This window comes from Lolium perenne, chromosome 3 (genome assembly GCF_019359855.2).
Source record: "Lolium perenne isolate Kyuss_39 chromosome 3, Kyuss_2.0, whole genome shotgun sequence".
NCBI lineage: Eukaryota > Viridiplantae > Streptophyta > Magnoliopsida > Poales > Poaceae > Lolium > Lolium perenne.
In genome coordinates, this window is record NC_067246.2 from 213,388,207 (window position 1) to 213,402,550 (window position 14,344).

Consider the following 14,344-nt stretch of genomic DNA (forward strand, 5'->3'; position numbering starts at 1 on the left):
AGTGTTCCAGGTTGGATTCCAACCGGCGCGAAGTGTCTGCCTTGCTCTGTTGCTTCATTGCTGATGCTACCAGAGTGCGTAGGTGTGCGATATCGACTTCTTCGTCTTTTTTCGCCAAAAGTTCCGCAGCCTTCTTCATGTTGTCCTTGGGAGTGCCAAGTGGCTGCTGGTTTGAGGGGGTTGCGAAGTTGATCTTTCGAGGGGGAATAGCCTCCCGCCGGATTCTATCTGCCTCTTTATCAGCACTTGCTATCATGGTTTCTCATTGTGCTCGGAGTTTCTTAGCTTCTTCCAAGTATTTAGTGGCTTCGCGTTCTCTCTTGAGGAAATTTTCCATTAGTTCGCTTGCTTCTTGCCGTTCCTCCAGCATTGCTGTTGCAGTGTTGGCAACTACTTTGGCGGTGCTCAGCATCTCCTTTCTTGTTGCTTCTAGAGCTTCAGGATCTGCGGTGTCGTCCGGAGTTATTGGCTTGTTAAGGATTTCCGAGTGTGCGATAGCACCTTGGCCTGCCTGTTCGACGAGCTCTTCCGGAGACAAGTAATGCTGGCTCCCGGAATCGTTTTCTTCTCCGGAATCCGGCGCAGTGCGGCGACGAGGTCGCGCGGGCGGAGTCTCTGAAGTGGATGGTCCCAGGAGTGCGACGCCGGTTGGAGTCTCTTCTTCGTCGGCGTCCTGCCCTAGCCCAGTTATGGTTGCTAGGACCTGCTTAGGCGGAGCGGATTCCGCTTTGGCTTCCTCTTCACCCTCTAACTCCTTCAGAGCTTTGTTGAATTCCTCCGTGTTCATGGTTGAAACATCGTCGGAAGTTGGACTTAGATTGCCCAGGATTGATTCTTCTATGTCTCCGGCAACCTCTTGCTGTTCCAGGGCTTCGCTTTCTCCGGCAACCTCTTGCTGATCCGGGGCGTCGCTGTCTCCGGTAGCTTCAACCTGCATGGGTCCAGCTCCTTCCGGGGGAGGAGCGGTCCCTGCGGTATGTGCGAGGAAGTGCACGAAGTGGCACCTTTGCTTCTCTAACACCTGGGAAACCCAGGCGGATCTGCATTGCTCTTCCACCATAGTTTCCTGCTCAGGGGCAGATTGGGTGGGCTTTGAATTTTCCGGATCTAAGGCGAAATCTTCCTTAGGAAGCTCCTGCATCTCAGATTGGATCTTCGCGACAACGTCCTGCTCAGTGGCGGTCGCGTCAGCGTTACTTACCAGGGCATTTCCGTCGGAATCGACGGTCTCGCCGATGAAGACCTGAATGCCGCCAATTGGGACGATGGAGAGCTTGATGGGGTTGGTCCTGGACGGAATCCACCACTCGTCCTGCGGGACGATGATACGTCTCAAACGTATCTATAATTTCTTATGTTCCATGCTAGTTTTATGACAATACCTACATGTTTTACTCATACTTTATATCATTTTTATGCATTTTCCGGTACTAACCTATTAACAAGATGCCACAGTGCCAGTTCCTGTTTTCTGTTGTTTTTGGTTCCAGAAAAGCTGTTCGGGCAATATTCTCGGAATTCGACGAAACAAAAGCCAAACCTCCTATTTTTCCGAGGGACACACGGAGCCAGAAGGGCAAGCAAGGGGGAGGCCCACGGCCTCCTCACCATAGGGCGGCGCGGCCAGGCCCACGGGCACGCCGGCAGGTGGGGAGCCCACCTCGGGACTCCACCGACATCGCCTCTTTGCCTATTTATTCCCCCACGACGCAAAAACCCCGAGATATATCTATCATACTCCAGAAAGACTCCCGGAGCGCCGCCACCATCGCGAAACCTAGTTTCGGGGGTCAGAAGTTCCTATTTCAGCACCCTGCCGGGACGGGGATCGACCCCCGGAGCCTTCTCCATCGACGCCACCGCCTTCATCATGCTCCGTGAGTAGTTCCCCCATGGACTACGGGTTCTAGCAGTAGCTAGTTGGTACTCTCTCTCCCATGTACTTCAATACAATGATCTCATGAGTTGCCTTACATGATTGAGATCCATCTGATGTAATCGGTGTTGTGTTTGTTGGGATCCGATGAATTGTTACATTATGATCAGTCTATCTATAAAGTTTGTGAAGTTATTGTTGCTACAATCTTGTTGTGTTTAATGCTTGTCACTAGTGCACGAGTGGCATGATCTTAAATTTAAGCTCTATAATTATTTCTTAGATTGTATCTACAAGTTGTTTGCACATGTCTATGTCTGGAACCCGAGGCCCCAGAGTGACAGCAACTGGGATAACTGGAGGGGATGGCTTAGATATGAGGATCACATGTTTTCACCAAGTGTTAATGCTTTGCTCCGGTGCTCTATTAAAAGGAGTACCTTAATTACCAGTAGTTTCCCTAGAGGCCCGGCTGCCACCGGCTGGTAGGACAAAAGATGTTATGCAAGTTTCTCATTGCGAGCACGTATGACTATATATGGAAAACATGCCTACATGATTAATAAACTGGATGTTCTGTCTTAATGCTATAATAATTATGTCAATTGCCCAACTGTAATTTGTTCACCCAACACTTGTTATTGGAGAGTTACCACTAGTGTAGATAGCTGGGAACCCCGGTCCATCTTTCATCATCAAATACTCACTCGGTCCTATATGCCATTAGAAGTAGTATCAACTATTTTCTGGTGCCATTGCCTCTGTGTTACTGCTACTGCTGCTGTGTTACTGTTACTAGTTGAATGCCCGTGCGTTGCTACGGACCCCCAAGTTTTGTACCTCACCACACAAGTAAGCATAATGCACATGAATATTCCAGCATTTTAATAACATGTGTACATAGAATGTTTATATTCATAGTTACTCAATCAAAGACGAGAAAAGGATAATGTCTACAATGTTACTTGTGAAGTTTCTACCAAACAAATTTAATTACTGGAGCAATAATATGAGAAAAAACCTGCATCAAACACAACAGGACGGAAAGCATCAGACAAGGTCGAGATGCACGATTATGAAGAACGCGTCCAGTAGCACGCCATCCTTCTTACTGTCATTCATTTCGTCACGCCTCTTCATGTTGTCCACCACCTGCAATTATTTTCTAAGTAGGTGAAGGTGGCACATGATACTGAATCTTGATTCAAGATTGCATATAGTGTGAGCCTAGGTAGGCACACAATGAAGAAACAGGAAAATGGTCCATGTTACTTTGATGGATCTTCCCGTCACATTCAGAAATTGTATTTATAACAATAATTGACCATGTCAAGTTTCTATATAAAATCAGAAGCAAGGAGGAAACACAACAGATGCGACAACATATATATCTACCATTAATTAACAAATCTACAGGTAAAATGAGCGGAAATCATGCAGAAGAAAAATTAAGCTCAAAGAAAAAAAAACAAAGGGGCCGAATTCATCTAATTACAGCATGGAAGGGTAATGTGTATTTTAATGCAAGAATATGATTTAAAACGGGACGACTGAGCTTAAGAGGGTCAAAATGGTGTTCTAATACGTACCACATCAAATCTCTCTGAAACAACATGTTATGATGCATAAGAAGTGCTTCACCACATTCCGAGACTTGTACCATATATTCCTGTCATTTTCACAATCGAAGTAAACAATAAATATCGTGGGGTGTTTTATAAAATATATCTGAGTTTTTATCTTCCACAAGTCTACTGTAACCTATTAAAATTTACCCTCCAGAAAGTCATTATCTTTTTCTATTGGCGAACACAATAATTATATTTTAGCATTGAAAGTTTGAAACATCAAAACCAACTACTGAATAGTGATCTGCTGAGGAATATTAAAGTTAAGCGAGGTACTATGTTCTAAGTTAACATAACACAGCTTTTATTTTGCCGAATCGTACATCTATGGATCAATGAAAAACACTAAACCTAGTTTAAAACCTAAGCAAATTACCAAACCTTTGCAAGACCCATCATGACACACTCAGGGCATAGCATTCTGAGTTATTTTATACACCCATAAATACCTAATTCTACAGCTTGAGAATATACACAATATATTTGAGCTATACATCTGACCATCAGTGCTACTAAATATCCCAATTGGGGTTCAATAAATAAAAGTATTCAGTTGTCATGTGAGAATAAGATACTCCGGTAGAAGTTTCCACTTTCTTGGCTTCCTATTGAGATATACGCCATTGTATACCAAACAAATTGTTACTGAAAACATGAAGATAGCATTTTTTCATGAAGAAAAACATAAATAATTTTCATTGCCCTACTATTTATATGGATCGCCTCTCATATAGTAAATGAATAACACGTTACCAGCTTTCTTACAAATAGGTAAAGTGTATATATATTTCTTATAATAGGTACCCATCATTAACTGTACACCATTGTCTAGACCTATTTACAGTGATGGAGATAGGAGCTTCAACAAAAAAAAGGTTAAATATCTCATCGGTGAAGAATGCCATTCTTATTATTCCAAAAAACGTTTTGTTCCCAGCAAGCTTCAACAGCATACTTATATCGATAGCTATGTGAATAAGTGAGCAAAAATTCTACTACTGTACATACACAGCTCGTGTAAACAGAAGGATCAGTTCAGATTTGGTTCATGTATACCTTCATCAATATATGTAAGCTTTCATACCGATGTTGATGACGTCAGTCTCCAGTCTCCACCGTTTTGCTTCTCCTGAATGGCTGCATGACCGGAGAACATCTAGCAAGCTAGGCATTACATCAACCACAGTGTCAGTATTACCAAGAAAACACAGAGCCTCCAATGATTCTGCATACATGCACATAGTAAAAACAATTGTCTTGTTATCCAAATAGCTATGAAAACAGAAAAAGGAATAAAATGCAAATCAGAGACCCTGAGCTGCTGGTTTTTCATGCTGGATACTAACGATTGGATACAAGGTGTCTTCGGATGGAAAGAAGATGTCAAGCGCTCCATGGCAAGCTCCACATAAAGAAGATCCAGGTGTCTTGAAAATTAACTGTGATGGTTCCATTTTGTGGTTTTTTGATAGGAGATGGCGAACGATTCATTTGTGATAGCACTCCCTGACTTTTTAATTTAGTAAGTGAAATGTCACAGATGATTCTGCATGGGTCAAGTAAAAATAGATGCTTCTATCCTCAAGCTTGCTCTTGCAAAGTTTGTACTTTGCTCTTGCAGCTTGTGTTCTTTTCGGATAAGCTCGGCCCATGTTGTTTGCATTGTTAGAGAAGCAACGGTTCCTTATACTTAACTAAAGTCTGCAAGTGCAACAAAATTCATCTTCAGTTGATGCATTATATATAATGTCTGTGTATAATTTTAGTTATAAATTTCTCTAGAATTTGAAATTATATATATGATTATATGTAACATGCAGGTTCGCATGATTATAAATTTGTTTAAGAAAGACAGTCAGGTGAAACAACTGGAAGACTGGTTTTTAAGTTTCGGAGAGAGTCGTCTACTGTTCTGTAGTCTTAAGTTACTGCACATACAGTTTTTCCATAAACTTAAAGGTCTCCCAGCAGGTTTAAAACATGTTGCTCTATGTGATTTTCATGTCAACCACCGATGGCAAGGACTACACACTGACAGCTATGAATGCTTGGGATAGCGTACTTCACTGATCTTGTGTACATCTATAATTGCACACTATTATATATGCCATAAATCAACTACCGCAAGTGATGTAAAAGCATTTTAAGAGTGCAACGCATGTATGTGGATAATATGGCGAAGCACAAACAGACCAAAAGGAAACAAATTGTTGAAGATGATATGCGTGCACAGAAATTCACTGAATTTGTTTTGATAGCTGGTTTATGAAACTTGTTTTGATGGCTGGAACTTCATATGAGCTCATCGAACGCTGCCTAGAAACAGATAGAAGCCAACAACTATGCATCAAATTGACAGAAAAACAGTAAATATCGAACGTGCTAACATTATCATGTAATTGGAGTAACAAGTAATCCCAGAACGATTATGCCCTAGAAATCATGCATTTCCTGATGTGTCAGTTTCCAATTCTCACATCTATACCTTCCGTATGCATAATTGTGGTTTAAATTTGAAAATGTGCACAACGATATGCAGAGATGGTAGGTTCAGAATATGCACTTGAGGTACCTTCTGTCTGCAGAGATGGTAGCCCACCGCCTTGGAGGAGAAGTACGCCGTCGAGCTGGGTGAGGGGCGCCCGCGTCCTCGCTGCGGGAAGGGAATCTTCTTCCTGGAACATGGCATCCGGGAACACAGCGTCATGGAGGCCGGCGACTTGGAGGCAGGGCGAGCTGGGTACGGTAGGCGGCAGCGGCCAGCGCTAGGACGGTCGGCGTCCACTATGGAGGTGAGGGGCATCGACGACGACCGAGCTGGGTACGTTGGGGCGTTGGCCTGCATCGTTGAATGATGATATGTGTATTTCTACTTCCTCTGTCTGGAAAATGTAACATGTATTAAAAGACAAACATATATGAAAAATTAAGCTTATGTAGCAGTAAAACACACAGTATCCATAACAGCTCCAACAACCTATAAGAAGTCTGGGAGGTGAGCAATAGAAATTACAGTACAACATCTTAAACATAAAATAACGTACATGATTCCCCAACCAAAAAGTACACAAAAGTATGCAACCATGTAACATAACACAAAAGTTGATTAATATACTCACTACTGAAAATTTAATCTTTTTTTAACACACACCATTTACATATGCAGCCCTCTTCAGATGGGGAAGATAGATTCACCTACAGAAACACATAAAGTTTAGAGTGAGTTCTTCAAGATAACTAAGTTATTCTTGGACAGGATTGTGCGTCCCAACCAGTCAAGTTTACTTCCAATAATTAAGAGTCAAAGGGAGCCCCCCACGCTTCGTGTATATCAAAACAAGCGATCTGAAGAGAACATAAGAACTATGCTAAAACATGGATGCAGTGACAATGTTGTTCTCTTGCGACACATGTGACATGTTTTATATGCGATATCTAATTGGACTTGATCGATAGAGTGTCAAGTCAGGTTTGGGTTGCGTGTATGATGGTTATGGTGGATGGCGATATCCAATTGGACTTGATCGATGGAACGATTTATTTGAGCTTCATGGAGAAGAAAGATAAGCTAATTAAAAAGTAGAAATGCTTTACTTGGTACCATATATTGTCATTTGAACACAATACTATGTACAATGTTTATACTATGAACACAAGCAGCTGACCATTTATGCATAACATCGCTAGCACATGCATATGTGTAAGCCAACTTAAGGGGTATTAGAAAGGAAAATCAATGCACTTGACCAGTCGGAAGCACCAAACCTGATGCACAAAAAACGGAAAGGAAGGTTGTTTAGCACCTTGGCCAATCAATGGCATCAAGAAACAGTGCGCGCCTACACCACCCATGGTTGCTCTGTTGCATTCTGCTGAAGCTACGGATTCATCAATTAAATCACCATATCGGAAACAGCAGGAAATTTGGTAGTCATTCATCACAATTTAGAAGAGAAAACCTATCTCCTGTCCAATATCAAATATGATGGCATATATTAGCAGAAAGCAATAATCTGAGAATACAAACTGTGCTAGAAGAGTAGAAGAAAAAAAGAATAAATGTTCATGAGATGCAGTCGACCACACTAAAGCACCACCCAACATATGTGTTTCCAGGGGTTCATGATGATTATTAAAAAAAAGAGGAAAAGGAGAACGAAGGGAAGACAATATCTCACCTCATCCGCTCGGGCTGTAGGATGGGATCGGGCTGGAGGTGGTCGGCCAGGCAGCGGGCCGCCCGCGCCTACCGTGGGACGACCCGGCGGTGGTGCTCAGCCATGCCGTCGAGCTGGTCGTGGGGAGGGGGGGGCAAGCGGGAGGGAGCAAACAACGCGGCGGCTCGAGGCCTGGGGGCGGCGGTGGAGGGCAGGGGCGGCAATGGCGGGCCGGCCGCGAGCGTGCGGGCGCGCGAGGAGGGCCGGGCCGGAGCAGGCGAGGGGAGGGGTGAGGTGGCAGAGGGCCGAGCGAGCTCGACAGAGGGCGGGGCAGAGCGCTGGCCGGCGGCGACGGTGTACGTGGGAGCTCGGCGGCGGCGTTCTGCGTGGGAGGCGGCGGCGGGGGTCAGCTGCGTGGGGCGCGTGGGGATGACATGACAAGCGTGCTCGCAGTCCACTCCTCCTGCGGCGCGGACAACACTCGAGCGGCTGGGCGGGGGAGAAATGTGACGGCGGCGGCGGGACCCTATCCCTATGCTAGGGTTCGATGGGGGGAGGTCGGGTCGTTGCTTCCTTTTTTTGGGTTTGCCGAAGCGGTATTTTCACTTATCGGTGGCACATGTACGTAATTATTAAGCCAAACATTAGATCGACTAACGGTGCTGTTGGATGTAGATTAAACGGTCCGGATGATCTCAATCTCCTTCACCAAACGCGTTGTATGACCTACGACCAACTCTAATATAATAGTAAAGACTATTGCTCTCATATTACTGCTGCTTTCACATCACCCCTGTTACTAGTACTTTTCCAGGTGCAGCTGAATTAACAACTCAGTTGTTAAGGCTTATAAGTATTCTTTGTCTTCCCTTGTGTCGAATCAATAAATTTGGGTTTTACTTCCCTCGAAGACTGTTGCGATCCCCTATACTTGTGGGTTATCAGACGATCGGAAAGTTCCTGACGTAAAGAACACGCCCCACAACGATGGATTCGTCGTAGCTTCCCATGGCGGAACCCTCCCGGTTCCGGTCTCCTGACACCGCAGGCCCCACGGTGGGCGCCAACTGTCGTTGCCTAATCGATGGTACCTCGGAGGAGGGATCCTCAAGAGGGGGAGAAGAAGTAAGGGCCATAGGGCGGAGAGTCCTCGAGACGGTGGTACGCGATTTACCCAGCTTCGAAACACCTTCTCGAAGACAGGGCCTACTGCTGCTTGTCTGGAATTATCTGGGCGCTTTCGCGTTGTTACAATGAGTTGTCGTTGTGCCTCTAGGGCTCCCAGGATCCGGCTTATAAAGGCGCACGGATCTAGGTTTTACATTGGAGAGTCCTAGCCGGAATACAAGTTACCTAACTACGGTACAATATCTTGCTGTGTACGTCAAGGATCCGCCTTCCATCAAGGCCATACTGGATCCGGATACTTCATGGGCCTTCACGAATCCGGCCTCTTTCGTAGGTCGGTTGAGATTCGGCTCCTAGCTCGTGGGCTGGACTTCATCCATCGCGATCTACAACAACTGGGCCGCCCGATGGGCCACATGCTACATCACCATATGTGGGCCACCCGGGCTTGTCGGATCTAGGCCATGCCGTTGATATACTCATAAAGTATACTCACAAAAATTACCAATCAGGAAGTGCTACTATTACACGTGATGCAAATCAGTAAAAAGAGGTCAAAGTATATTGCACCAACTACTCAAAAAAATGCTTTGCCTTCGATGTGGTCACCTTCGTCTTCGCCATGTCCGCTGATACATCTCCAAGGTATCTATAATTTCTGATGTTCCATGCTTGTTTTATGACAATACCTACATGTTTTGCTCACACTTTATAATGTTTTTATGCGTTTTCCGGAACTAACCTATTAACAAGATGCCGAAGTGCCAGTTCCTGTTTTCTACTATTTTTGGTTCCAGAAAGGCTGTTCGGGCAATATTCTCGGAATTCGACGAAAAGAAGACCAAACATCATAATTCACCGAGACGGACCAGGACACCGAAGGGGAGACGGAGAGGAGGCCCAGGGCCCCCACACCATAGGGCCGAGCGGGCAGGCCCCTGGCCGCGCCGGCCTATGGGGAGGGCGCCCTGGTGCCCCTCCTACGCTGCCTCTTCGCCTATAAGACCCCTTTTGACCTAAAAACGTGATACGAATTGACGAAACTCCAGAAAGACTCCAGGGGCGCCGCTGCCATCGCGAAACTCCAATTCGGAGGGCAGAAGTCTCTGTTCCGGCACCCTGCCGGGACGGGGAAGTGCCCCCGGAAGCCATCTCCATCGATGCCACCGCCTCCATCATGCTCCGTGAGTAGTTCCCCCATGGACTACGGGTTCTAGCAGTAGCTAGTTGGTACTCTCTCTCCCATGTACTTCAATACAATGATCTCATGAGCTGCCTTACATGATTGAGATCCATCTGATGTAATCGGTGTTGTGTTTGTTGGGATCCGATGGATGGTACATTATGATTAGTCTATCTATAAAGTTTGTGAAGTTATTGTTGCTACAATCTTGTTATGCTTAATGCTTGTCACTAGGGCCCGAGTGGCATGATCTTAGATTTAAGCTCTATAATTATTGCTTAGATTGTATCTACAAGTTGTTTGCACATATTGATGTCCGGAACCCGAGGCCCCAAAGTGACAGAAATTGGGACAACCGGAGGGGAAGGCTGTGATATGAGGATCACATGTTTTCACCAAGTGTTAATGCTTTGCTCCGGTGCTCTATTAAAGGAGTACCTTAATAGCCAGTAGATTCCCTTGAGGCCCGGCTGCCACCGGCTTGTAGGACAAAAGATGTCATGCAAGTTTCTCATTGCGAGCACGTATGACTATATATGGAAAACATGCCTACATGATTAATAATCTTGATGTTCTGTCTTAATGCTATTTCAATCCTATCAATTGCCCAACTGTAATTTGTTCACCCAACACTTGTCACTTGTTATTGGAGAGTTACCACTAGTGTAGATCGCTTGGAACCCCGGTCCATCTCTCATCATCATATACTCGTTCTATATGTCATTGGAAGTAGTATCAACTATTTTCTGGTGCCATTGCTCCTGTGTTATTGCTACTGCTGCTGTGTTACTATTACTATTGCTCTCATATTACTGCTACTTTCACATCACCCCTGTTACTAGTGCTTTTCCAGGTGCAGCTGAATTGAAACTCAGTTGTTAAGGCTTATAAGTATTCTTTTACCTCCCCTTGTGTCGAATCAATAAATTTGGGTTTTACTTCCCTCGAAGACTATTTTCTGGCGCCGTTGCCGGGGAGGCATAGCTCTACTCATAAGTTCACCTGGGGAGTTGATGTCTACGGGAGCTTCTATTCTTGTAGACAGTGTTGGGCCTCCAAGAGCAGAGGTTTGTAGAACAGCAGCAAGTTTCCCTTAAGTGGATCACCCAAGGTTTATCGATCTCAGGGAGGAAGAGGTCAAAGATATCCCTCTCATGCAACCCTGCAACCACAAAGCAAGAAGTCTCTTGTGTCCCCAACTCACCTAATAGGTGCACTAGTTCGGCGAAGAGATAGTGAAATACAGGTGGTATGAATATATATGAGCTGTAGCAACGGCACCAGAAAAGTGCTTTGTTATCCAGGACTGGCTTGTGGTTGATGGTGGTAATATTGCGGACAGTACAGATGCAGTAAAACAGTAAACAAGCAGCGATAGCAGTATTTAGGAACAAGGCCTAGGGATTATACTTTCACTAGTGGACACTCTCAACATTGATCACATAACAGAATAAATAAATAGATGCTAGACTCTACACCCTCTTGTTGGATGATGAACACCACTAATTGCGTAGGGCTACAAGAACCCTCAATGCCGGAGTTAACAAGCTCCACAATATTCAATGTTCATATTTAAATAACCTTAGAGTGCAAGATAGATCAACACAACCAAACCAAGTACTAACATAGCATGCACACTGTGACCATCACACTATGAAAGGAGGAATAGATCACATCAATACCATCATAGTAATAGTTAACTTCATAATCTACAAGAGATCACAATCATAGCATATACCAAGTACTTCATGATGCACACACTGCCAACATTACATCATGGAGGAGGAATAGACTACTTTAATAACATCACTAGAGTAGCACATAGATGAATTGTGATACAAAACTCATATGAATCTCAATCATGTAAGTGATGGCGTGTATTTCACACGTTCGTTGGGCAACCCCAAGAGGAAGGTATGATGCGCACAGCAGCAAGTTTTCCCTCAGAAAGAAACCAAGGTTTATCGAACCAGGAGGAGCCAAGAAGCACGTTGAAGGTTGATGGCGGCGAGATGTAGTGCGGCGCAACACCAGGGATTCCGGCGCCAACGTGGAACCTGCACAACACAACCAAAGTACTTTGCCCCAACGAAACAGTGAGGTTGTCAATCTCACCGGCTTGCTGTAACAAAGAGTTAACCGTATTGTGTGGAAGATGATTGTTTGCAGAAAACAGTAGAACAAGTATTGCAGTAGATTGTATTTCAGTAAAGAGAATTGGACCGGGGTCCACAGTTCACTAGAGGTGTCTCTCCCATAAGACGAACAGCATGTTGGGTGAACAAATTACAGTTGGGCAATTGACAAATAAAGAGAGCATGACAATGCACATACATATCATGATGAGTATAGTGAGATTTAATTGGGCATTACGACAAAGTACATAGACCGCCATCCAACTGCATCTATGCCTAAAAAGTCCACCTTCAGGTTATCATCCGAACCCCCTCCAGTATTAAGTTGCAAGCAACAGACAATTGCATTAAGTATGGTGCGTAATGTAATCAACAACTACATCCTTAGACATAGCATCAATGTTTTATCCCTAGTGGCAACAGCACAACACAACCTTAGAACTTTACATCCTTGTCCCGGTGTCAATGCAGGCATGAACCCACTATCGAGCATAAGTACTCCCTCTTGGAGTTACAAGCATCTACTTGGCCAGAGCATCTACTAGTAACGGAGAGCATGCAAGATCATAAACAACACATAAGCATAACTTTGATAATCAACATAACAAGTATTCTCTATTCATCGGATCCCAACAAACGCAACATATAGAATTACAGATAGATGATCTTGATCATGTTAGGCAGCTCACAAGATCCGACAATGATAGCACAATGGGGAGAAGACAACCATCTAGCTACTGCTATGGACCCATAGTCCAGGGGTAGACTACTCACACATCACACCGGAGGCGACCATGGCGGCGTAGAGTCCTCCGGGAGATGATTCCCCTCTCCGGCAGGGTGCCGGAGGCGATCTCCTGGATCCCCCGAGATGGGATCGGCGGCGGCGGCGTCTCTGGAAGGTTTTCCGTATCGTGGTTCTCGGTACTGGGGGTTTCGTCACGGAGGCTATTTGTAGGCGGAAGGGCAGAGTCGGGGGCCAGACGAGGGGGCCACACCATAGGGCGGCGCGGGCCCCCCTGGGCCGCGCCGCCACGTGGTGTCGCCACCTCGTGGCCCCACTTCGTGTGTTCTTCGGTCTTCTGGAAGCTCCGTGGAAAAATAGGCCCCTGGGCTTTGATTTCGTCCAATTCCGAGAATATTTCCTTACTAGGATTTCTGAAACCAAAAACAGCAGAAAACAGAATCGGCACTTCGGCATCTTGTTAATAGGTTAGTTCCAGAAAATGCACGAATATGACATAAAGTGTGCATAAAACATGTAGATAACATCAATAATGTGGCATGGAACATAAGAAATTATCGATACGTCGGAGACGTATCAGCATCCCCAAGCTTAGTTCTGCTCGTCCCGAGCAGGTAAAACGATAACACAGATAATTTACGGAGTGACATGCCATCATAATCTTGATCATACTATTTGTAAAGCTTATGTAGTGAATGCAGCGATCAAAACAATGTGTATGACATGAGTAAACAAGTGAATCATATAGCAAAGACTTTTCATGAATAGCACTTCAAGACAAGCATCAATAAGTCTTGCATAAGAGTTAACTCGTAAAGCAATAATTCAAAGTAAAGGCATTGAAGCAACACAAAAGAAGATTAAGTTTCAGCGGTTGCTTTCAACTTGTAACATGTATATCTCATGGATATTGTCAACATAGAGTAATATAATAAGTGCAATAAGCAAGTATGTAGGAATCAATGCACAGTTCACACAAGTATTTGCTTCTTGAGGTGGAGAGAAATAGGTGAACTGACTCAACATTGAAAGTAAAAGAATGGTCCTCATAGAGGAAAAGCATCGATTGCTATATTTGTGCTAGAGCTTTGATTTTGAAAACATGAAACAATTTTGTCAACGGTAGTAATAAAGCATATGCATCATGTAAATTATATCTTATAAGTTGCAAGCCTCATGCATAGTGTACTAATAGTGCCCGCACCTTGTCCTAATTAGCTTGGACTACCTGGATTATCACCGCAATACATATGCTTTAACCAAGTATCACAAAGGGGTACCTCTATGCCGCCTGTACAAAGGTCTAAGGAGAAAGCTCGCATTGGATTTCTCGCTTTTGATTATTCTCAACTTAGACATCCATACCGGGACAACATAGACAACAGATAGTGGACTCCTCTTTTAATGCTTTAAGCATTCAACAACAATTAATTCTTTTCTCATTAGAGATTTGAGGATGTTTGTCCAAAACTGAAACTTCCACCATGGAACA

General features: G+C 44.5%; 1 long non-coding RNA gene across 6 annotated transcripts; it reads right to left on the bottom strand.

The window, feature by feature from the left end:
* Window positions 1-2,729: 2,729 nt before the first annotated feature.
* Window positions 2,730-8,189, bottom strand: LOC127343287 (uncharacterized). Of its 6 annotated transcripts, none has more exons than XR_007877151.2 (7): window positions 7,683-8,189; window positions 7,308-7,470; window positions 6,624-6,699; window positions 6,077-6,386; window positions 4,561-4,668; window positions 3,466-3,545; window positions 2,730-3,028 (listed from the first exon to the last, which is right to left on the bottom strand). It is a non-coding gene; the product is annotated as an uncharacterized lncRNA (long non-coding RNA). The 6 variants fall into 6 exon arrangements; XR_007877150.2 differs by having other exon boundaries at window positions 6,656-6,699; window positions 7,683-8,187; XR_007877152.2 differs by lacking the exon at window positions 6,624-6,699 and having other exon boundaries at window positions 7,683-8,187.
* Between the last annotated feature and the right edge of the window lie 6,155 nt (window positions 8,190-14,344).